Raw genomic sequence first — 23,602 nt, forward strand, 5'->3', positions numbered from 1 at the left:
TCTGGCTGTGCATCAGGACTATGAACCCAAATTCCTGGATGCTCTCCCTGGGACTTCTGACCTGAATTCTTCTTCAGCCCCCGGGAGCACAGGGCCCTGTGTTCATTGTTCACACTCCTTATGGCCGCAAGGATGGCTATGTGCTGAAGCTCAATGCCCCCTGGTGTCTGAGACTGTCATTGGACCCTGGCCCCACTTCTTTAATAACAATCATTTTTTCAAAGTTAAGCAGCTCAAGAGACAAAATGATGTCACTCCATTTACTCACAAAACTGTGATGACTCTGAGAAAAATCTACAGAAAGCCCAACCTTGGTCCCTCTCCTTTTAGTAATCCTAAGCCTCTCCAGGAGAGATGGTGTGTGCACAGGAGTTAGTCCCACTCTCTGTCAGTGCTCACCAGAGGAGTGGGTGCTCTGGCTTGCCCCAGAGACCTGAGATTATGAATTAAATCCTCTAATGGCAAATTAAGGAGGAACTCTACTCTGGATCTCTGGGTCAAGATGACTAAGGAATTCTTACTATTTAACTATTTTGTGAAATCACAGCATGCATTTTCTGCAGTCTGTGGAACAAGACCACAAACATCACAGTGGTTAGGAAATCCCTTTGTCTGAAAACCATCATTTGCTACTTGGTCTGATTAGAAAATTGTCAACAGTTGTACCTCCAAAACCATGACTTCGGGATGTACACAAGGCTCTTGTCACGTAGAGGGCCATGGCTGCTTGCATGTGACTGCCAGTGAAGCAAGGTTCTGTTTAGCAACCCCTGGCTTACAAAGGGGACTTCATACACACAGGAGGCTCCAAACCTGTCTATATATTGCAGGTCCTAGAAGATCAGCTAGGACATTAACCACTTTTCCAAACTGAAAATATTCCTCAGGTCTTCATCTTCTAATATGAGTTTGAATCAGTCGCAGCAGGTGGGAACTCACGGGACTGCAACATTCACTTGGTGAAGAAGAGGTGAGACAAATCTCTGTGTACATCAGCAGAACAGGCAGGGAAGGGGGGTTAGAAGGTGGATGACAGCTGGGGAAGATTCAATAGCTAGACAACAATAAATGGGGTGAAAAGTGAACTCAGAAAGAACAGGGCAGTTTGGAATGCAGAGCGCAAGACTGACCTTCTCTGCAGCTTTGCTGGAGCTCTGGTGATGGCTGCTAATTCTCACAAGGTTACTCTGGAAAGCAGAGCACACATCTGCCAGGATTCAGTACAGTTGCTGCTAGTGAGGCATTCTGGTTCATTATGTCTTCCGGACTCTCTGTAGCAAAAGGAGAAAAGAGTGTCAGGCCTACCCTAAACATTCCCTCTTGTCAACATGATGGTGACAGAGTCTTCCTGGCCTAAGAGCTCAGAAGAACTGGGAAGGGGACACTTTCCCTGTTTTACCACTTGGATGACATTTTTAGGATTTTTCATGTTTCAAAGTTTTAGAACTAGTGATGGCATTGGAAAGAGTCTAGTCCAAACTCTTAATTTCATATATTATACTATGTATGCAAAATACATATGATCAAACCCGGACTATGTGCCAGAATCAGAAGGGCCTAGAGACAGGCCCTTGAAGGCCAGTTTCCCTTTTTGTCCTTCTCTGAGCTGGTGACCATGGATTTCTCTCAATGTGGGCTTGAACGGTCTCTGGGCTCCTACTTGCTACATAAGCTATAGTTCTTCATATTGTCTCTGAATCTTCCTTTTTTTAACTCTAGAGATATAATAGTAAAACTATAACAGTTAAAAACAGATAAAAATCCACCCTGGGTGAGTTTACACTCTAAAGTAAATAGAGTAATTGACACAAATACATAAATAAGTGCTGCAACATCCAAGGGTGCTAAAATATGGAAACAAAAAGTCCCAGGGAGGTCACAAAGACTTAGATGGAGTTATTACAAAAGACTTGTAAAGGAAAGGCGCCAAATAGACATGTGAATAAAAGAAGAGAAAGAAGAAAGTGGAATTCTGGAGGCAATATTCCATCCAAAAGCAAAATATGGGTACTGTGAAATAATGCTTTTGTACACTGGTTTAATAAAACGCTGACTGGCCAGTAGCCAGGCAGGAAGTATAGGCAGGGTGAGCAGACAAGGAGAATTCTGGGAAGAGGAAGGCTGAGTCAGGAGATACCAGCCTGCCCTCTAGGGAGCAGCACCATGAAACACGTGGTGACATATAGATTAACAGAAATGGGCTGAGTTTAAGTGTAAGAGCTAGTCAGTGTAGGCTTGAGCTAATGGCCAAGCAGTTTTAATTAATATTATTAGCCTGTGTGTGTTTACTTGGGTCTGAGTGGCTGTGGAACTGGCGGGACACAGGAAAACTTCAGCTACATATGGGGTGTTTAAGGAAGAGCATGGGACCTGGAGTTAATACAGAGTGAGAGAGAATGAGGCGGAGTTCCAGCAAGGGGTGTCAGGAGCGAACCACCAAGACAAAGCATGGAGAGATACAAGGCCTTGAAAGGAGTGAAGGGGAACTTAACACCCAAATCAGAGAGGTAAGCTGTCCCAGCCCACCACACAGCAGACTTCTGAAGATAACTGAGTACGCCCATGTTTCTGAAGTCATAGTATATTCCTATCCATTGAGACCCAGTCATCATTAAAGGCATGCACCACCACCATCCAGCCCTTCTTGCCTTTTAAAAACACGAATTAAACAAATACCAAAGAAGTTTCCATCCGAAGGAAGAGCAAGTTATTTACCTTTTTCAAGCCTCATAGTCTAGGTCCAGGCCTTCTTTGGTACCATTTCCCCCAAATGAGCCCAAGCTAGACTTTCCTGCCTTAAATAGAAATAAAGAACTGATCAGGTGACCTCAACACAGCTGACAGATAAATGGAAAACATAGAGTTAAATATGTTCATTCTCATATGGGAAAGTGTGTGTGTAGGGATTAGAAGTTGAATATTCAAGAACTCAGATGCAATTCTGTGAATGGAAAGCAAGTACCATTAGGAACAATGCATGGACTTACTTATTTACTTGAGAAATCAAAGAACATTTGAGAGCCATGGCCAGGCTTAAGGGCTTGAATAGGATGAGCTTCTGTCCTGTTTCCACGTAGAAGACAGTTGTATTTCTTCCGCAGAGACTCAGAACACCATCATATAAGCACTTTTGTGCTCCCACATTCTAAATATACATTGGTTAAGACACTAAGCACTGAGTTTTGTTTGCTGTGCTATCTTGAAGGCTTAAGGAGCTGAGAAAAATTCTAGCAATTCAAGAGGTTGTGTTTAAGGGAATGCTGTCCCATGAGTGCCTGTCTCTCAGAAGTCCTTAAATGTTGGCTGGAGTGAGGTCTCTGCTTCTACTCAAATAGACATTGCACATGTCGCTCCATGTTTACCTCAGGAGTTTCCTCTGACTCACCCACGCCTGGGAGATCCTCTAAATTCCTGAGGAGTCATCTTCCCTTCTCACGTTCCTAATGCAACATTTGCTCCCCCACAGCATCCTCCTTCCCACTTCTCTTTGTCCTGAGATATGTTGACCACCTAGTCTCCGTGAGCGCTGTGCTAATTAATTTCTACCTTAATCTAACGTCAGCGGTGAATCTTCACAGCTCTCTTCCATATCCCCTCCTATCTGGATATAGATCCTTCTCTACTCTTTGGATCCTAGGAGCTTAACACTTCTTCTCCCCAAAAAAGTGAAACATGCACCCAGCTTTTTACAAAACTGAAGTCTACACTTCTCTTTCCCACGTGGCTCATTCCCACAAAATGGAAAGGTTTACTCTCCCATCCTTTCTCTGCTGTTTTATTTTCCCTATGGACTGTCAGGAATGGCAGGTCCTAACCAAAAGGAAAGCTGTAAGGAGAAAGAAGGACAGGCGAGGAGGGTGGGACAGGATGGGGCAGGACATAAGAGGAAGGCATGGCTTTCCCTTTAAAAGATGTAGTCAATGTGTATGAGTGTTTTGCCTGCACAGATGTATGTGTGTGTACAGTGTGAAGTCAGAAGAAAGCATCAGCTGCCCTGGGACTAGAGTCACAGATGGTGATGAGCCGCTATGTGACTGCTTGGACCCTGGACCCTGAATTAAAATCTATGCAGGAGCTGTGGGAACTCTTCACCATCAGGCCGTATCTCTTCACCACCTCATACTTCTGGCAAACTTCAAAACGGGTCCCATCTTTTGTGCTTCTTTCTGGTTTCCATTCCCACAAAGCCGAAAAGAGAAGGCTAGTTACTTGACAAACACATGCAGTGTGATATTTTCAGGATCAGAACCAGGAGTGTGGATGTGGTAGACTGGCACAAAGAATGGACACTCTTTAAACCCTGAGCAGCAACTCTAAAAGGCCTTAAAATTTTTTGTCTTTCCAAAATTACATCTCCTGGATTGAGGGGGTGGGGGTGGGGTGAGGGGTGGGGGAGGGCAATAGGAGGAGAGGAGGGAGGGGAGATTGTGATAGGAATGTAAAATAACCATTAGAAACTTTTTCTGCTGAATGAGTTTGGAACCGCTCTAAGGCCAGACTCAGGAAGTCTGCCGAATTAAAATCTGGGCCTCAGCAACCATGAGCGATCCACTCACTCATAAGAGAGAAGGCAAGTTCACACCTCAGAGCCACAGTGGGAGCAGGGAGGCTCTCCCTGCCCCTGTCGGGGGCGTCTGATCCCATCCTTCAGGAATGGGGAGAGCAGTCGCTTTCTGGGACAGAGGCTCCAAACTACGCCTACAGAGGCGTAAGCAAGCTAAGCTCCCTGACATGGCAGGCTACAGAGCCAAGGAACGACATGCCAGTTCCACCATCTCTGTCACCACCATTCTCCAGCCACTCTGTCACCAGAACGCTGAAATTACAAAAGCAAAGATTATCCAGTACTGTAGTGGTAATAATAGCTCAATTTGGGAAGAATAGTACAAGCAGACACTAGTCAACATTACTTTCCCCAGTTTTTAAAACAACCATAGAAAATATCTCTCTCTCTCTCTCTCTCTCTCTCTCTCTCTCTCTCTCTCTCTCTCCTCCCCGGTGTGTGTGTGTGTGTGTGTGTGTGTGTGTGTGTGTGTGTGTGTGTGTGATCTAGTGTACATACATGTTTGAGTCCACATGCACCCATCGGTGTGCCTGTGCATGGAGGCCAGACATCAACGTCAAGTGTCTCCCTCTACTGCCCTCCACCTTATTCCTTGAGGCAGTCTCTCTCCCTGAACCTGGAGAGCACGCATTTGCTAGGCAAGTCCAGAGATTGCCTTGTCCCCACCTTTGCGGTGACGAGGAGAACAGATGAACACCTCAGTAACCGGCTGTGAGGTGAGGGCTGGGGCTCCAACTCCGGTCTTTTTGCTTGTGTATCAGAAACTTCCAGCCTCCTAGAAAGTATTTTAAAGGTAAAGAAACTAGGCCAGAGATAGAGTAATTAACTTACTAAGTGTCAAAGTTGGGATGAGAACCTAGGTCTGGGGACTTGGGACATATGTGGTTCCATGGTAGAGTGGTTATCTAACACTCACAAAGCCTTGGGGTTCAAGTCCAGCACCAATAAATCACCAATGAATTAATGAACAAACAAATGAATGGGTAATAGGTGCTCACGCACCGTGGGCAACTTTGCTCTCTAGGGGGCATTTAGTTAGGTCCACAGGGTCCCTGATGGTTGCAGCTAGAGGGAACAGTGCTGCCACCTAGTGGGTAGATTAGGGATGCCCTTAAAGACCTTGCAGTGCTCTGGACCACAAATGCCCTCCCTGCTGGGGGCCCACACAGGCTTTCCACGCTAAACTGACTGTGCATCCCATCTTCATTTAGAATGTATGGGGAAACAGAAGAGGCTGCGGAGGAGTGGTTGGGGGTAAAAGAACCAAATACAACTGCCTGGCTAGAGGTGGAGAGTTCCACAATGTGTAACGGGAAGTGGGTGAGCCACCAAATATCTGCTTGTTTCTATTGACATCCTCTAGCCACGTAGAAACCCAGCACAAGCGAGGATACAGAGAGTCTGGCCAATGGTTCTGGACAAAAGCAGGCATTCCGGTCCAGGGGTTCCCTTGCTCTGGCTGCCATCGTCTGCCTTCCTGGAGACAGAGAGGAGACACAGGCAGCCGCCCAGCCTGCTTATCTCAATAGCATTGCTGCTGGCTGGGAATGCCTGCCAGTGCCTACTTCATCACTGGCCAGCCTCTGGCTGTCAGCACCTGGAGCTGGGCCAGCAGGGCTGGGTGGGGAGGCTGGTACCAGACACCCAGGCCTGTTCTCTGTCCTCCTTTTACTAATAAATGGCCTTCCTGGCGCGGCTGCCACATGGATCAGCATCGGCATAGACTCCTTGTCGGCTAGACAGGCATTTTTCTATGCCCGATTGGAGCGTGGAAAACAGAAGCTTTGGAAGGGAGGGTTGTAGTTGCGTGAGATGCACTCTCACACATTTTCTCCATCATTAGGCAATCATAAATCAATCTACTAAGCAATCTCTTAGGCCCTCCATGAAATTGTCTACAACCCCTTCCAGACCCGGGCTAAGCTGGAAGAATGACAGATGGGTTTGAAGAGCCCTGGTACCTTTCTCGGCCTGACTTCTGCTGCTCTGTGGCTTAAGATATCTGACCGGCATGTGCTCATGTACATGCACACATCACACACACACACAGTGGGTGCTCCTATATGGCCTCCCGGATCTCTGTCCTTCCCTCACCCAAAATTCACCCTTCTTCTCTAACACCCAGCAGTAGGCTATGTTGATGGGTGGATCAGGATCTGATTGTATTGGTGAAACAGATAAATGGCTGTGCTGTGCATACGGATGTCCTTTATCACACTTACCATACAGCATCTGCACGCTTAGGTCTCTGACCTCTCTATTAAACACCAAGCTCCCTTTGGGCTGCGGCCATGTCTGCTCCTTCACATTCCCGGTTCCTGGTACGTTGCAGGAGCTGATATGGCTGGGGGTAAAGGCTAACCTGAAACAATCCATCAGCCCCTGTTTCAGGCTCGTGTTGTATTTTATGACTACTGTCAAAACAAAACCTCAGAGGTTACACAAGGATACGCACTCATCAAGGCACAGAACTGTAAAATAAACAGGGTGACTTTTGATGTGTATAAATCCCATGTCTGCCATAATCCTCAAAACCCCATCCTGGATGCCACAATCCCAAATGATGAAATCCAGAAAGATTGAAGTCTAAATTCCTGAAAGATTAAAATGCCTAATTTTGAAATCAGGAAAGCCGAAAGCCAAAAAACTGAAACTTCCATTGGGGTGTCACAGGTAAGAGAGCAGAAATCTGAGTCTGGGAAGCAGTTCATTAGGGTAACTAGGTGCACTGGTTAGTTACACCACAGTAGGTAGAATGGATACCTAGAATCCGGGAGAACATTATTTTAATGGGTCTGTGAAAATATTTCCAGAGGAGGTTAATACGGGCTTCTGGTGAGGTAGGCAGCACCATCCACTCAGCGGAAACCTGGGAAGAACAAATATGTATGGAAAGCAGGTTGGCTCTAAGAGCTGGGACCCAATTCTGCTTCCACAGACATAAGAACAAGACCCAACCTAAGGCTCCTGGGTGCAATGACTTTGGGCCCCAGACTGGTTTACACCTGCAGTTTCCCTAGACCTTTGACCTTTGGCCTTTAGCCTTTGGACTTGGGCTGACCTGAGATACAGAGAGCTCAGCTCTGGGGCAACTGCACACTCAACAGTGAAGCCACTTCAGGTTCAGCTCTACTGCTCAAATAATAGTATTTTAGACGAATATGGCTAAAAAAGTGGGTGTCCAATTGGCGGGCTCACAAGGGCTTGTAATTCCAGATCCTGAGGATAAGATGCCCTCTCCTGGCCTTCAGGTTGCCCTGTGTGTGTGTACACACACACATGCACGTGTGCACACACACATAAATCAAACAAAGCTTTAAAAAGCTGAGTGTAAACCCTTATGTGCCATAAAGATGTGTGTTTATAAGTTGAGATTCTTGATATATTTTGTTCTTACTAGTTCTGTTTATTGCATGTACATGCAACTGTCATTATTACACCTTATTAGTGCCTCTTTCATTGTGAGATGGTCTATGTTCTATGTGCATATATGTAGATATTCATGTGTATATGTGTATGTGTGTCAGTTTGTTATACACACACACACACACACACACACACACACACACATTTATTTTCTCAAGTAAATGAATTTTTTAAAAGTGTAAGTAAGCCAGGTGATGGTGGTGGTGCGCCTTTAATCCCAGCACTTGGGAGGCACAGTCAGGAGGATCTCTGTGAGTTCGAGGCCAGACTGGTCAACACAGTGAGTTCCAGGACAGCCAGGACTGTTACACAGAGAAACCCTGTCTCAAAGAAAACAATAACAACAACAAAAAAAAAAAAAAAAAAAAATTCACAAAATGTAAATAAATGTCCTTTTAAGGGATTTTTAAATTTATAATTCTTTTTCAGGATTAGGATATTTCAGGACCTCTACATTTAGGATTTTGGTGTTGTATATTTGAGAAATATGTCTTGAATCCACAAAAATTCACTTAAATTTCTTTAAATGTAAAAAAGCACAAAAGCCAGGACAGAGAAAACAAATCCCCTGTCTCTAAAAGTGTAATTGTGCCTATCATAAAAATGTAAAGAAACATTACCCCCTACAAACAGTACACAAATGTGTGTGTATCTGTGTGTGTGTGTTATTATGGAAACATTGCCTTGTTTTTATTTTTAAAAGAGCACTTGAGCTGACAAGATGGTAGGTGGGTAAAAGCACTTGTCACACAAGCCTGATAATCCAAATGTGAGTTCCAGAACCCACCGTGGAGGGAGAGAAAAGACTCCAGAAAGGTGTCCTCTGGCTTCTACATGAATGCAGTGACACATGTACCCCTGGGCTCACATTACACACACACACACACACACACACACACACACACACACATACACACACCACATGCACACATACAACACATACACACACACACATACAACACATACACACACACACATACAACACATACACACACACAAATATATATATATAAATATACACACATGCACACACACACACACACACACACAAACATACGCACACACACATAAATATACATGCACAGCAATAATTCATTCAATAGTTTTAAAAGCAGTACTTTATCACTGGAATGTCATTGAAATCTTATTTCACGTACAAGTCCATGGTACATGCAGCACTTCCCAGTCCTTAGGGCAACATTCAGCTGTAGATATGTCTTCAGAGATTAAATGTTCTTTAAGCAGACTACCACTATTAGGTTTTCAAAATGGTGATGTGTGTTAGAATTCCTGAGTTTTCAAAGACATTTTGCCTGAGAGATTTGTTTACCCCTTTCATAACATATTACATCATAAAATAACATGCACGAGGAGCCAGGGACAGCTTTCGAGGACTTAATATGGCCATGTATTATCAGACTATATCTATAATTTAAAACATTTCAAAATTTCTAAACAGTCATCAGCTTTTGAATGTTTTTTTTTTTAAAGTAATAAAAGGAGCCCAGAGATCACACCCTTATTGTGATGTGGGATTACAATGCCCCTACCCACTTTGTGTCCTCTGTCCCTCAGATCATGCCAATCATTCAGTTCTAAATTTTCTTAGCATCTTCTGTTTATGTCTCTTGAGAATAGGATGATCAGCCTATAGCAGAATCAGTTTAAGCTGCTTGTGGAATAAATGTAGTATGGTGTGTGTGTGTGTGTGTGTGTGTGTGTGTGTGTGTGTGTGTGTGTGTGTGTGTGTGTGTTGTTTGGGTTACAGCTGTTTAAGGTTTTCAGAACTAGCAATTCCTTGTACAATGGAATGTTTTGGGTTCTCTTGAACAGATCATGAAGGTCTGGCAGTGCTGATCCATGTTGCTGTATGTCTAGAAACAACAATGGCTACTTTGTGTAGACGTTTTGGTCATCTAATTGGGCAATGTCTTCATGCCTCTGTGTTTCCACTGTTGCCCATGTAGACACTGACTTGCAAGGAATCAGTGGCTACATGGACCTGATACTGGTCCAGCCCTACTGCTGTGGCTAAGAGGACCTAGTGAATTATTGAGAACTTCCTGGCCAGTGCTGTACAAATGCATCTGTCCTATGTTGGCCAGTGCCACAAGGCCAGGGGGAAGGTTCAGGGGCTCTAAGCATGTCTCTGTGAAGGTTCAGATGGCCATCAAGAGGTCTGGGTGACAGTGGGCAGGTGCTCTTCAAGAGAAGTGACGACTATTTTACTAACAACAGGCTGGTATGATATACCGGTGGTGACTTCTGACAGGCTACGCATAGCAATTTCCTTCTATAAAGGGATCAGAACCATGTGGATGATGAATTCCACAGGCATAAGTACAGGACTTCAATGGCTACAGTATCTCCTGAGGGCAAGGGCTCAGGCTCTGGCTTCAGAGCCTTCACAGGAACTTACTTAACACTACCCATACCCTGTACAGAACTGGCTTTCTGTATAAGCTTTGTTTCGTCAATAAATGAGCTACTATCTCATAGGCACTTGAAATACCTTAGACCTCACCTTCTGTGGCAAATGAAAATGTCTTAGGCATGTAGACATAGTCATCCTCTGTTCTAGACTGGGTTAGCAGACTGTAAATATGATAACATAGACAAATCTGAGCAATGATTGTGGAAACTACAGCTGGCCCACACAGCTGGAAGCTTGGCCCCTGCCTTACTCTCCATGAGATCTGCCAAGCTGGGGGTGCCACAAAGGAGACACCTGCTAAAATTCACCATCTAGCAGCACTCCAACACAGAGCTGTATAGTGGCAGACGTGCTGTGGAGTCTCACTTGATTATATACCGCACCAAGTGAACAGCGTGGTTACAACACGTTCTGATGGATTTGGGGGCTAAAGACCGCAGAGGACACGTCTTCTCTCTGAAGGCTGTGTAGTGCCAGCACCTCCCACCACAATGGTACTTCCGCCCACACAAGACTCTAATAGAAATCACCCCAACAACCATGAGGGAGTCTCCTGTTACTGTAAACACTGCTTTATCAGCCTCGTTAGCGTACACCCCGCCTTCTAATTATGCCTTCATTTGTACCCTGAAAACATCTAACAATTCCTCCACCAACAGCACTTCCAATTAGTGAGAAAATCCATAGCAGATGTGAAATTTGTGGGAGACTGGCTATAAAATGTTAATTGATTTTAAAAGCTTGAAGTCTTTGCAGAAGCTTTTGTTGGGGGAAATTGTGGGTGATGTCTTCATCAACAGACTGCCTCAAATGGATTTGTCTTCTCTTTTGCTCCCTTTTGAATCTGTTTTGGTTTGGTTGGGTTTGGTTTTTTCTCTTTTACCATTTTGGAGATAACTGGAGGGTTCATGAACCCTTAGATTCCACAAATCATGATATAGGTGGAACTAAAAGAGACAACTAACATGCTTGACCATGCATGTGTCTCTCCCACCTGAGATAGGGACTAGCAGGATCCCTTCCCATTCTGCACAGAGCATGGGACACAGTCTCTGGGTTTGTCCTGGCCAGTCTCAAGGGCCTGGGTCCCTTTAGCTCACATTCCAAAGTTCCCTTGTGGCTGCTCGTGAAAACCCATGCGTATATCTAAATGTACAGAATTGCCCCCAAAATATGAAATAGGGGGAGCCTTCTGCCTCTGGAATGGATGAGCCTCTCCCTTCAGGGGTGAGCAGTTCATAAACTGGGGTCCATCAGAGTAGGAAAAAGTGTTGCAAGACCTAACCATGTAGCTAATTTTAGACATCCATGTGACAAGAATGCCACAGGCGAACTCCTGTTCTGGAATGCATAGTAGCCCAGCATTCCTTGTGTGACTAAGCTCTTGGGGGCAAAAGGGTTGCAGACTGCTATCTGTGTTTTCTCCTGCAGCATCCCCCCCAGCCAGCCCATCTCTGAGGAGGATGCTACCAGCCCTTGCATTCTTGACATAGCTGCATCTCAGCTGGTGCTCCTTCCATTGCCCCATTTAAGGAAGGGGCTTCATTACAGAAGTAGAGGAATCTACCCAAAGCAAAATCTCTCCTTCAATTAGCTGAACAGCCCTTCTCACTGTGATCATTTTTTAAAATATACCTTCATTTATTTATTTATTTATTTATTAATTAATTTATTTATTTATTTATTATGTATACAGAAGAGGGTGCCAGATCTCATTACAGATGGTTGTGAGCCACCATGTGGTTGCTGGGAATTGAACTCAGGACCTCTGGAAGAGCAGTCGGTGCTCTTAACCTCTGAGCCATCTCTCCAGCCCAAAATACAGTTCTCATCTCTCTTTTTTTTTTTGAGCTGAGGATCGAACCCAGGGCCTTGTGCTTGCTAGGCAAACATTCTACCACTGAGCTAAATCCCCAACCCTCTGTGGTCATTTTTATTTTAATAAAACCATCAGTTTTTGAAATCTGAATGTGCTTCTTCAGCCTCAGATTACATTTATATAATCAATACCCACCCCAGTTCCCCAGGAGGTGCACCCTGGAGAAGCGCTGGATAGCAGATATATGATATATTAGTCCCAATAGGTCTCTTGGCCTGGAGCAAACAGAACTCCAGTGACTTTCCTCTAAAGTCCCTTACCACGGATCTAGAGGTAGCCTCTTCCTGTGGCCCTCCCTACCTTTCCCAAGAGTTCCTCATATTTACTCATGAGGGCCATCTCCCTGTAAGGCTCCTCTTAATGCTGGCTGCTGATTAGCTTTGTGTGTGTGCTTGTGTTATGACTCTGGTTTCGGATGGGTAAGGGATGGAGCAGGACTTCAAAGGCATTGGGACAGGTTGACAGTCCAGAAGAACATCACAGCTTTACAGAATTGTCGGATGTTTCCCTAGATTCTTACCCATTAGTTATGGTGCTTGAAAAACAGTTAACTGCTCTGATTACACACACATTCTATTCTTAATTTGCTTTTTTGCATTCAACGCCAGGCAGCCACACTCTAGAAACATGCACCATAAGTAGTATTTTACATTATGTCCTCAAATGGTAAGTGGGGACGGGGCTCAGTGGAGGCTTTGCTTCTCAGAGAAACATGGGATGCCACAGATGGCAAGACCGGTCACCAGAGGGAGACAGAGCTTGAGACATTGCAGGCAGTCACTGTTCATTGGGACCCTTTGCTCCAGTGTGACTTCCTCCGCGGCGGCTTGTCCTTCTTGTCCTTGGTCCTTCCTCTGCTCACCGCTCCCCCGCTTCTGATTCCCACGCTTCTTTGCAAGTTCCTGTGGAAGAAACTGCCTTGCCGGAATGTGCAGCTCAAAGAGGAAAATTTACAAACAAATTATAGGCTGGGGCTCAGTTGCAGAGCACTTATTTAGCATGTGGAAGACCCTGCGTTCAATCTCCGTGGTGTGAGAGAAAAGGAAAACAAAGAGAATTGCCAGGTGGATGTCCTCCTCTGTCCACGGCCTCATGTCTGAAGTCTGGGGAGCAATGACAGAGAGATTGTGCATAGCTCCCACGTCAGAGCCTTCAGTCCTTGACAGAAACATGAAAGTAACACCATACGTATGTGGGTATACATATATATGTGTGTGTATGCGTGTGTGTGTATATATACATACATATATACACATGTGTATCTATATGTATGTCTATATATACATATAAAACCTCTGAGGCATATATAATCAATTCATATAATTTTTGCCTTAGAATTGTTTACATTGCAATTTTAAACATTGAAATGTTCTGTATAATAAATACATAAAGCTATGCTCATATCATTGGATTGTTTTATTCAGAACTGATTATCTAATAGCTGAGTGTTAAACTTTCTTAAGGTTTCTCATTATAACATTTGCTGCACGGTGGAAAGGAAAAATATTTTTAAATCGTAAAATTAAAATCCTAATTTGCTCTTGAGCCACAGATATGATTAAAGGAGATGCTTAGACAGCTGGCACTGAGCTCCTAGAGAGGGAGAACTTGATTTGATTCATGTAGACATCTCCTGTGATGCTTATGGAATTCATTCATGGATGACAGATTTGTGCTTACACAGAACCTATCCTGGGAAAGAAAGGCTACTGCCCGCCTAGCCCACCTGAGATGACTAGCCCTCCCAAGCAGGTCCCAGTCCAACCTCACAATAAAGAACAGTGGAGCAGCTGGCTGAGCTCACTCCCTCTCCGCTTTCTACCCCTCCACTCATCCCAGTCAGAGGTCAGCTAGTTAAAACCAGCATAAGCCTACTCACCATGGGCTGGGAAGGAAGAGACCATTATGTGGGAAAGGCTCAAGGGTCTTTCACAGGGCAGGACAGGAGCATCATCAGCCTTCTAGATGACATAGGTGAAAGAAGAACAGGACGCTGGCAACTTACAACATCCTCAATGCTTGCACATCTCTCACTTGGTAAGTTCTCATTCTCTCTCACCCCTCCACATATCTGCTCCCCACCCCCACCCCACTACTCCACCTTCCTCACTTTGTCTTCAGTAGAAAGTACCTTCTCCAGCACAGCTACATGTTCTTTGAACTCAAGGTTGTCATTCTGTCCCAAGTCCAATTATCTCCAGCTAAGACTGGCCTAGCCCGGATTGAGTAACTCTGATCTCAACCACTGTGGTCAGGAGAGAGTGATCACATCTTCTCATTACCTTTAACCCGGTGCCAGCCCCATCTTAGGGACAGGCCACCTGTGCAGATGAGTTGACAAGCTTCAATGTACTCAGCTCACCTTAGTCTGGTCAATCTTGATAGAAGAGCATCAAGCCACTGAGTAACTTGAATTGTTTCTAACAGAAGGACCTGTATTTAAAACTGCAAGGGTGACTCCAGAATTCTCTCCTCTGAACGGACGCTTTGGTTGGTGTTGATTTTGCAGTGGAATGTGCAGTTGCCTATGAGCAGAGTTAATAACCATTTTGAAGCCTGTTCCAAAAGACTTTGGAGAGCAAGTTATCTTTTGTATGTACTTTATTTCCATAGCATTCTGGTAGAGGAAAACTCTCAAGTGAGAAAGGGGTGGTTGGAAATATCCAAAGATGAAGGAAGAGGTGTGGCTGAAACCAGAAAGAGAAGCCTTCATAAGGCTTCAGTGAGATGAACAAATCCGAGTTGACAGTACACAGTTAACACTGAAGACGTCTGCAACTTCACCTCTTCTGTGTGGTGGGACCAGAGTTACGAGGACCCTCAAAGAATAATAATACATAGGAGTCCTAAAGAATTGTCACCCAATTTGATGACAGAAATATTTGCAAACCCAGTGCTCACTGAACATATAACACAGGTAAAATTTCAGGAGAGAATAAGAGCCATATTTTTGCTCTGTAGCTCATGGACCTGAACTTTGACCAGTGGCCTAGTATCTGTGGCCACAGTTCTATGTGGATAGCATTTTAGAGAGGCCTTTGCTAGTCCTTCACTACCAAATTCAAGAATACAAGATTAAAACACCCACAGAAAGGAAGTTCAGCATCATCAAAGATGGTGAGCAGTAGCTTCCACGAAATCACACTGCATTGTTGTTTAAATAGTTTTAATTTAAAGTACCCGTGGTGGTGGTGGGGTGGGGGGTGTGCACATGCCACCATGCACTTGTGGATATCAGAGGACTCCATCCTTTCCTCCCACCTTTCTGTGGGTGCTGGGGATTGAACTCAGGTTGCTGGGCTTGCACGGCCAACACCTTTACCAACTGAGCCATCTCACTGGCTCTATTGTTATTCTACCTCACAATTATCCGGTCTTTTAAGACACTTTATTACTCAAGCTTTATTTAACCAATGTCTCTATTTCTAAACATTTCCATAACCCTAACTTTGTCCTCACAACTGTGCCATTACCCAGGTTATATTATTATCCCTGCTGAGCAGATAAGGAAGTTGAAGCTTGGAGATATTAAGTTACATGACCAAGGTTACAAGTCAGTGAGTGGTTTATTAAAAAAATGGAATTAGGATATGTTATCAATACCTTTTGAAGTTTCTCCTAGCCGGACAGTCCCCTTTAATATCACATTACAAACTCTAAGATCCTTTGCTGCTGTTCTTTTTGATTCTCAACACCCCGTGAAGCTGGCCCTTGGTGCCCCCATCTCCTGTTTACAGAACCTGGAATGAAATCCTGGATGTTAAAGGACAGCCTGCAGGAGCTACAAGAAGAAGCAGCTAGAACTCCAGCTGGCTCCCCTCGCTCCACACAGTTCAGTTTCTTGCGGTTAATACACAACTTTAGTACGACATTCCGGACATCTATTTCCTAAAACGGAAAGGTCTTGGTTAGCCTGAAAATGCCCCGTTGTAAATAAACGGAGCTTTGGCTGAGCAGAAAACACTGGTCTCTTGAGTTAATTCCTGCTGAGGTGAAGTGGCCCTGCCTATGCACAGTTGAACTCAGTGTATTAACTCGCTTGCTTTTCCCTGTGGCAAAATCCCTGAGAGATGCAACCTGAGGAAGGAAGGGACTTTGGGGGTTCACTGATCAAAAGGGATCCCCAAATATTACAGTGAAAAAGCATGGCAACACAAATGGTTCTGTCTACATCACCAGGAGAATGAGGCAGCGGGTCACCCCAGGGCCAACTACCAGGAAGAAAAATAAGTGTGAGAGAATGGAGTCGGGCATAATATACTACCAATGCCCCCCCCATTTACATCATCCGGCCAGGCCCAGCCTCCCAAATAATGAGACAAAGAATTCAACCACACGAGCTTATGGAGAACATGATACATTCAAGCCATAACCCTCAGTCTTCCATCATAACAACACAGAAAGGCAGGTATCCACGTACCCCTCATGGAAAATGCACTGTGGAGGCCATGGAGCCTTCAGAAAGAAGGGATTCTCGGTCTGTGCTACACAGTGTATGGTGCATGCATCCCAGTCTAAGGCCCCAAATAAAAACAAACATATTTATTGCATGCACTGGTTTTCCAGACTAATTTTATGGCTCTGAAAGGAAGTTTTAAAGACATCGTCGCCAGCACATCCAGTTTAATTCTTGTCTCATTTACTTCCTGACTATTCCGTTAAGCATTAGGGATGTGGAGCTCACTGATAGCCAAGTAAGTAGAATTTGCATTTCTCTAGTTCTCCTCGGGGCGGAAAGTGCTCATGATTACTCCAGTGCCCCTTATTCTTACTTTATTTATGTGTTTATCCAAGACCCTCCTGCCTCCATAAACACAGAGATTTGCTTTGCTGCCGACTCAGTATTGCAGAGGATATTTTTTGGTTTGCCTCCAGCTGTGTATCAGTAGGCAAGTGTCTACACGGAAGTAAACAATCCCTGTAGTCCTGTGTTATTATTCAGGTTTATCATCTTCAAGGATATTTATACTCCTCTGTACCTGGTGGAACCTTTCAGATAAATAAGAGGGATAATTTCACAGGCCTGGTTTGGCCTCAGATCCATTTTCTAGGCCTGATTCATGGCGTATCATCCTGCTTAAATGGCTTTTTAGGAGAATGAACACCAAGACTTCCACAGAATGCATTTCATCTAACCTGTAGGAACTGTTCCTGGGGGTTAGAGATAGCGTGGGGTGTTTTCTCTTTTGTCAGACCTGTGAAGTAGAGGCATGAACACCACAAGCTGGCCGTGTCAAACGTGAGTGGATCTCCTCCAGTGTCTCCATCTTCTGCACCATAGCAGACACCCATACACACCAGTGTGAACCAAGTGGAAACCGGCTGTAAATGTACTGTTAGTACATTTCTGAGCAGTGTGGAGTGGCGGCCAGCACTCTGAAGGCATCGTTCTATTGTTTCAGCTCAAAACACTTTGAGAGCTGGATGTGGTGGTATTGTGTTCCCCACAATATTGTGCACCCTAATAAATTTATCTGGGGTCAGAGAACAGACAGCCACTAGAACAGAGCCAGAAATGGTGGCTAGAAAATGGGTCAGAGCAAAAGTTGGGCGGTGGTGGTGCACGCCTTTAATCCCAGCACTTGGGAGGCAGAGCTAGGTGGATCTCTGTGTGTTCAAGGATACAGCCAGCATGGAGACACACACCTTTAATCCCAGGGAGTGATGGCAGAAAGAGAAAGAGAAAGAAGGTGTGAAGACCAGAGCTGGTTAAGCATTTGGCTGGTTAAGCTTTTAGGCTTTGGAGCAGCACAGTTCAGATGAGATTCATTCTGGATGAGGACTCAGAGGCATCCGTCTGAGGAAACAAGACCAGCAGAGGAACTGGCGAGGTGAGGTAGCTGTGGCTTGTTCTGCTTCTCTGATCTTCCAGCATTCAACACAATAACTGGCCTCAGGTTTGACTTTATTAATAAGATTCCTTAAGATTCATGCTACAGCTGGGGGTGTGGCTCAGTTGGCAGAGTGCTTGTTTTATCATGCATGGAGCCCTCAGAACCACAGAAACCACCCACGGTGGTGCACAGCTCAATCCCAGCACACTGATAATGAAGCCTTGGGGATCAGGAGTTCGGGCCATCCTCATCTTTAGAGAAAATTTGAGGCCAGCCTGGGCTACATGAGTCCCCATTTCCATCAAAAGTGACAATGATAAATGTACTTATTCAGCAAATGACTCTCAATATTTACTTGTTTTTCTAATTTCTGTGCTACAGGAGCCTGGATCTTTGGGGGTTTGATCAAGCTATTGCGGAAGAGCCAAAATAAGAACACATCATCTATGTCAACTATCAGTTCTCTGTTACTAGGTCATAAACTAGCCCCCAAGCAACTTTGCAAAACAAGTTTTGGCCTGGCAAGATGGCTCAGCCAATGGCAGGGTGTGCCGCCAAGCCTGACGACCTGAGTTCTGCCCCTGTGGTAGGAGGAGAGAACTACCTCCGGCTAGTTGATCTGATACCCACATGTGTGCTGTGACATGCACTACCACCCCCCGCAAAAAAAGCAATAACGTGTAAAATAATTTTTTTTCATGAATCTGACAGATCAGAAGTCCAGGCCCAGCTTAGCGTCCTTCTTTTCGAAGGCTTTCATCTTTTCGAACATTCTTTCTGCCTCTGAGACATGATGGTCCCGTCGCTTCATCCCTCTGTTAAATCATGTGTGTTCTTGATGTACAGGCTCATGTTTGCAGGAAGACATTCTGCTTGGTGCTATTTCTCAAGTTTGAAAATAAAGCCTCTGTGTCCAGGAAGGACAGCACCGTCACTAGCTGAAAAAGACGAACACAGCTTTTATACTTAGTACACATGCCAATAATCCAGGTTAATCCACAAAGGCCAATCAAGGATCTTTTCCCCCTAATGCACAGATATAAAACCTTCTGGACAGTAATGTCTATTGTTAATAAATCCTCTTAAAATAATACCAAAAACCAGAGGCTGCAAAGATGACTCAGTGGTTAAAAGCACTGACTGCTCTTACAGAGGACCCAGGTTCAGTTCCCAGCACCCACATGGTGGCTCACAACTGTCTGGAAGTCCAGTTCCAGGTGATCTGACACCCTCTTCTGGCCTCTGAGGGTACCAAGTACACACATGTTGCACAGACATACATGCAGACAAAACACCCATATACATAAAATAAACATGAATTAAAGATTTTTTTGAATAACAAAACCCAAATATTAACAATAATATCAACAACACTGAATAACACTGATAGAAACCGTAGAGTGAGTGAGGGCTGGGGTAAAGTGTAATTTTCTTCTCCAAGCCAGGCATCCCAATTCCAGTTCTCACCTGTCCCCTTGGAGCAGAGGACAGGTGCCAACATGGGACAATGAAAAGAAGCCAAGGAAGAAGAAAGGCATCTGGCTGGTCATCCCCTGGCTTCCCACAAGCAGGCGGCAGTCTGCTTCTTAATGTACTTCCAACACCACCAAGGCAGTTGCTGCTCCCCGGTCCCGGACCCCAAGCCAGAGCCTGCTTCCGAGCCTGGCCCTAACTCTTCCTTCATAATTCACTCCGGTGTCTTCCCAAATGCTGTTCTCACAGAAATGGAAAAGGGTTGGGGGAGATACAGAGACACGGTGGGAGGCAGAGACACAGAGAGAGGCAGAGAGATACACCGAGAGGCAGAGACCACTCTTTCTCTGTCCAAGGAAGCATCGCCATCAATGCCCACCTTCACCCTGCCTTGATTTCCTTCACAGCCCGAGCCTCCTTAGTATATCCTTAGTCTTTCTCAACTAGAACCAGGCTCACTGGGTGCTCCAAGTCTGTGTGTTTAGTTTCTGATGAGTCTCTGGAATGCGGCTCAGCAGTCCCTGGCACTTCATAGCCGTTCAGTTTATGTCAAACACAGGAGCGAGTTACTGGACACTCTCCCAGACACAAACCCTGGCAATCTCCATACACTGTGACTCTGTGAGTCTGTGACTCTCGGGCGTGCTGGGGGCGGACATCTTCTTATTCCTGTTTCAGACTTGTATAAGGTAACAAAAGACCTCAGATTGCCTCATAGGCAGGGGACTGATGTGGAACTGCAGCCGGGCAGTCTTATTCTATGCACTTAATTGACTGACCTGGTCAAATGGAATGATTACACAAAACAGTTGGTCTGAAGGGAGGGAGTAGCTGAAACTCCTGTCCAGTTGCATACATCACTAGGACTTTGCCACCTAGTCCCTACTGTGAAAATGCCACCTAGGTAAGACAGAAGAGCACCTCCTGGCTGCTATCCACAGATCCTGTCGGCTCTGGGATTGAGTCCCTTGCCTCGCTGCCCCACAACCCTCTCCTTTGCAGGAAGCAAGCTACCAGGGGAGAGTTTGGGTGCATTTTCTCAAATTTGAAAATGAAGGACTGTTTGCTAACTGATGGAGAACTGAGTGGGGGGGGGATGATTAAAATAATTTGTTTGTCCTCATGTCAGGAGAAGCTGAAATGCCTCAGCATTGTCAGGGGCCAGTGACTGATACAGGGGATAAACACACCTCAGCATCATCAGGGTCCATCACTGATACAGAGGATAGACGCACCTCAACTTCACCAGGGTCCATCACTGACAGAGTATGAAATGCCCATAGATAAAGGTCCTCATTCCAAACACCTGCCGGTGCCAACTCTAGACATTTACAGAGCTTGTGGTAGTCCTGGGAGCAGTGGCCCCTATGCAATTCACCTATAAGCACTGTCTCCCTAAACCACCCATGGGACATAAAGCAGCCATGTGGTCAGCAGTGTATTTCTCTTCAGATACATCAGTATTCACTTGGAATCTTAGAAACAGGGTGGGCATGACGGTTCATCCCTGTTATCCTGGCACTTATGGACGCAATGTCATCCTGACTCAAACAGACATGTGTGTGTGTGTGTGTGTGTGTGTGTGTGTGTGTGTGTGTGTGTGTATAACTTGGTATACAGGCAGGTCAAACCAACTTGCCTGACTTCTGGAGTTAGATCCCCAAACTTCTAGATGTGTTTATCTCAAGAACTTATTTCTAAACATTTTTCTAGAAGCTATTTTTGACTCATGGATACATTTAAACCAGTAAGTAAACCACTGTGATGTTTTCTACTGTGGATTTACAGTCTCTCTACGCTGGAGGGGGAACAGAGAAGCTGGGGAAAAGAGGTGGTGAGTTGTTTTTAAAGCTACAATCAAAGTAGTATCCTATTATTCTTTATTATTTCATGTATGAGGTATGTGTGTGAACACGGGTACCATGGCATGTGAGAGGGGGTCAGAGGGTAACTTCTGGGAGTCCGTTGTTTTCTTCCTATGTGGATGTCCAGGCTTGAAGTCAGGTGCCCAAGCTTGCCCAGAAAGCTCTATAACCCATGGAGCCAATTAACACACTGCACAGTGTAGCATTTAAGCCATGTTAGAAAGTCGGCAGCTGTTCTTCAAGCAGGAGGATTTTAATTGAGGCTTATGCAGTAGCTTTGGACCCTGTAATTCCAAGTTCGGCACAGCAGCGGGGTCAGAACCTTCGCCAGGCAATGTGGTGTGCATACAGGTACAGCCTGGGGTGGAGTCAGATGCAGTATCAGATGCTCAGATCGGTTCTCCTCCATCCTCTCAGAAACATCAAGGCAAGCGACTCCCACTCTCTTACAGGCCAGTCCTGGAGAATCAGGAAAAACGAAAAACAAAAAAAGACTCAGATTAAAATCCACTACATAGAGTCACAGGTTTACAAATACTTAGAATGGCTTTCCAATAAAATATAAATAAAAGACTTAAAATATGAATAAAACTGACCAAAGTGTCCGTTTAACAAAAGCAGGTGTTGAGTGGGTTGAGATTAACAGCAGAGTGAATTCAGACGGCCCTGTCACTTCTCAAACGGCCAGTAGAGGGAGCCCGTGACACGCATATGTGATCCTTCACCGCCTGCTGGGAGCTTCCTGGAGAAGGATTTGATTCCAGAAGGTCAAGGCCCTAACACAAGCTCTCTTCAGAGACAGAAGATCTGGTTTAAGTCCAGCTCTGCCCCTTACCAACAAGGTTAGGATCTATCATATTAAGGGACGCAACGCTGTTTTAAAAATAACTTTCCATCCACCAGCGCGTCTTGAGTTCAAATCCTGCTTCTGCAGCACTTTTAAGACCTGTGTTGGTTTGGGGGAAATTCTGTCATCTCTTCAGACCGTTTCTTATCTCTACCTTAGAGTCAATAAATTCTCATGGGGAAATCCTGAGAACTGGAGTTGGTGAATATACTTTACTTTTGTACAGCTGTTTGCCTCTGTGCCAGTAAATTCGGCCACGGGTCACTTGCTGTCTTCATCTAACCTCCCTAAAAATTCTGCAGGGTGACGAGTGTATTTTAGGTCACTATATTCATGAGGCAAATCAGGTGTAGGTTCAGAATTCACTCTGCTGAAAAGAGCTGTGACTGGGTTTTATGTCCAGCTCCGACCTTCTCCCTCCACCACACTGACCAATCTTAAAGGTATAGCACATGGGGCTGGAGAGATGGCTCCGAGGTCAAGAGTCCTGGCTGCTCTTCCAGAGAACCCGAGCAGGGCTCCCAGCACTCATACCCAGGAGCTTGCAGTTGCTGAGATCTCCAGCTCCATTGCCTCTTTCTAGCCTTTGTAGTTGGAAGTTTTCCTGTGTCCCAGCTGGCTGGCCGACAATTGGGACAACTCTTTCCCACTCTCATCCCCAAAGTAAATACACAGAGGCTTATATTAATTATAACTGATCGGCCATTAGCTCAGGCTTATTACTGACTAGCTCTTACACTTAAATTAACCCATAATTCTTATCTATATTTAGCCATGTGTCTTGGTACCTTTCCTCAGTTCTGCCTTGTCATCTTGCTTCCTCTTTGTCTGGCTGGTGACTCCTGACTCTGCTTTCTCTTCCCAGCATTCCTTTAGTCTGCTCGCCCCGCCTATACTTCCTGCCTGGCTACTGGCCAATCAGTATTTTATTAAACCAGTGTACAAAAGCATTATCCCACAGCAAGCCTCCATGGGTACTTGTACACAAACACATACACACAGACATAAATAAAATAATCTTTTCTTTTAAAAAGATAAAGCACACTGTGTTTCAATGGTTCTATCTTTTAGATTATAACTTGGCCATGGAAATAGTCCAATAGGAAGGGGAGATAGACTGGCCTTCCCAGTATAGTTGAAGCCTATGACTCCTGCAGGGTAAGAACAAGTTTCTAAGGAGGCGTAGACTTGGCTTGGAAGCCCTCCGTTCAGATGAGCTGTTGTGAATGCCTCTCTGCAGCTTTCCCCTTCTGGGAAGTGGCCCTTTCTTTTTCAGAACT

Source organism: Onychomys torridus, chromosome 13, assembly GCF_903995425.1.
Source record: "Onychomys torridus chromosome 13, mOncTor1.1, whole genome shotgun sequence".
Taxonomy (NCBI): Eukaryota; Metazoa; Chordata; class Mammalia; order Rodentia; family Cricetidae; genus Onychomys; species Onychomys torridus.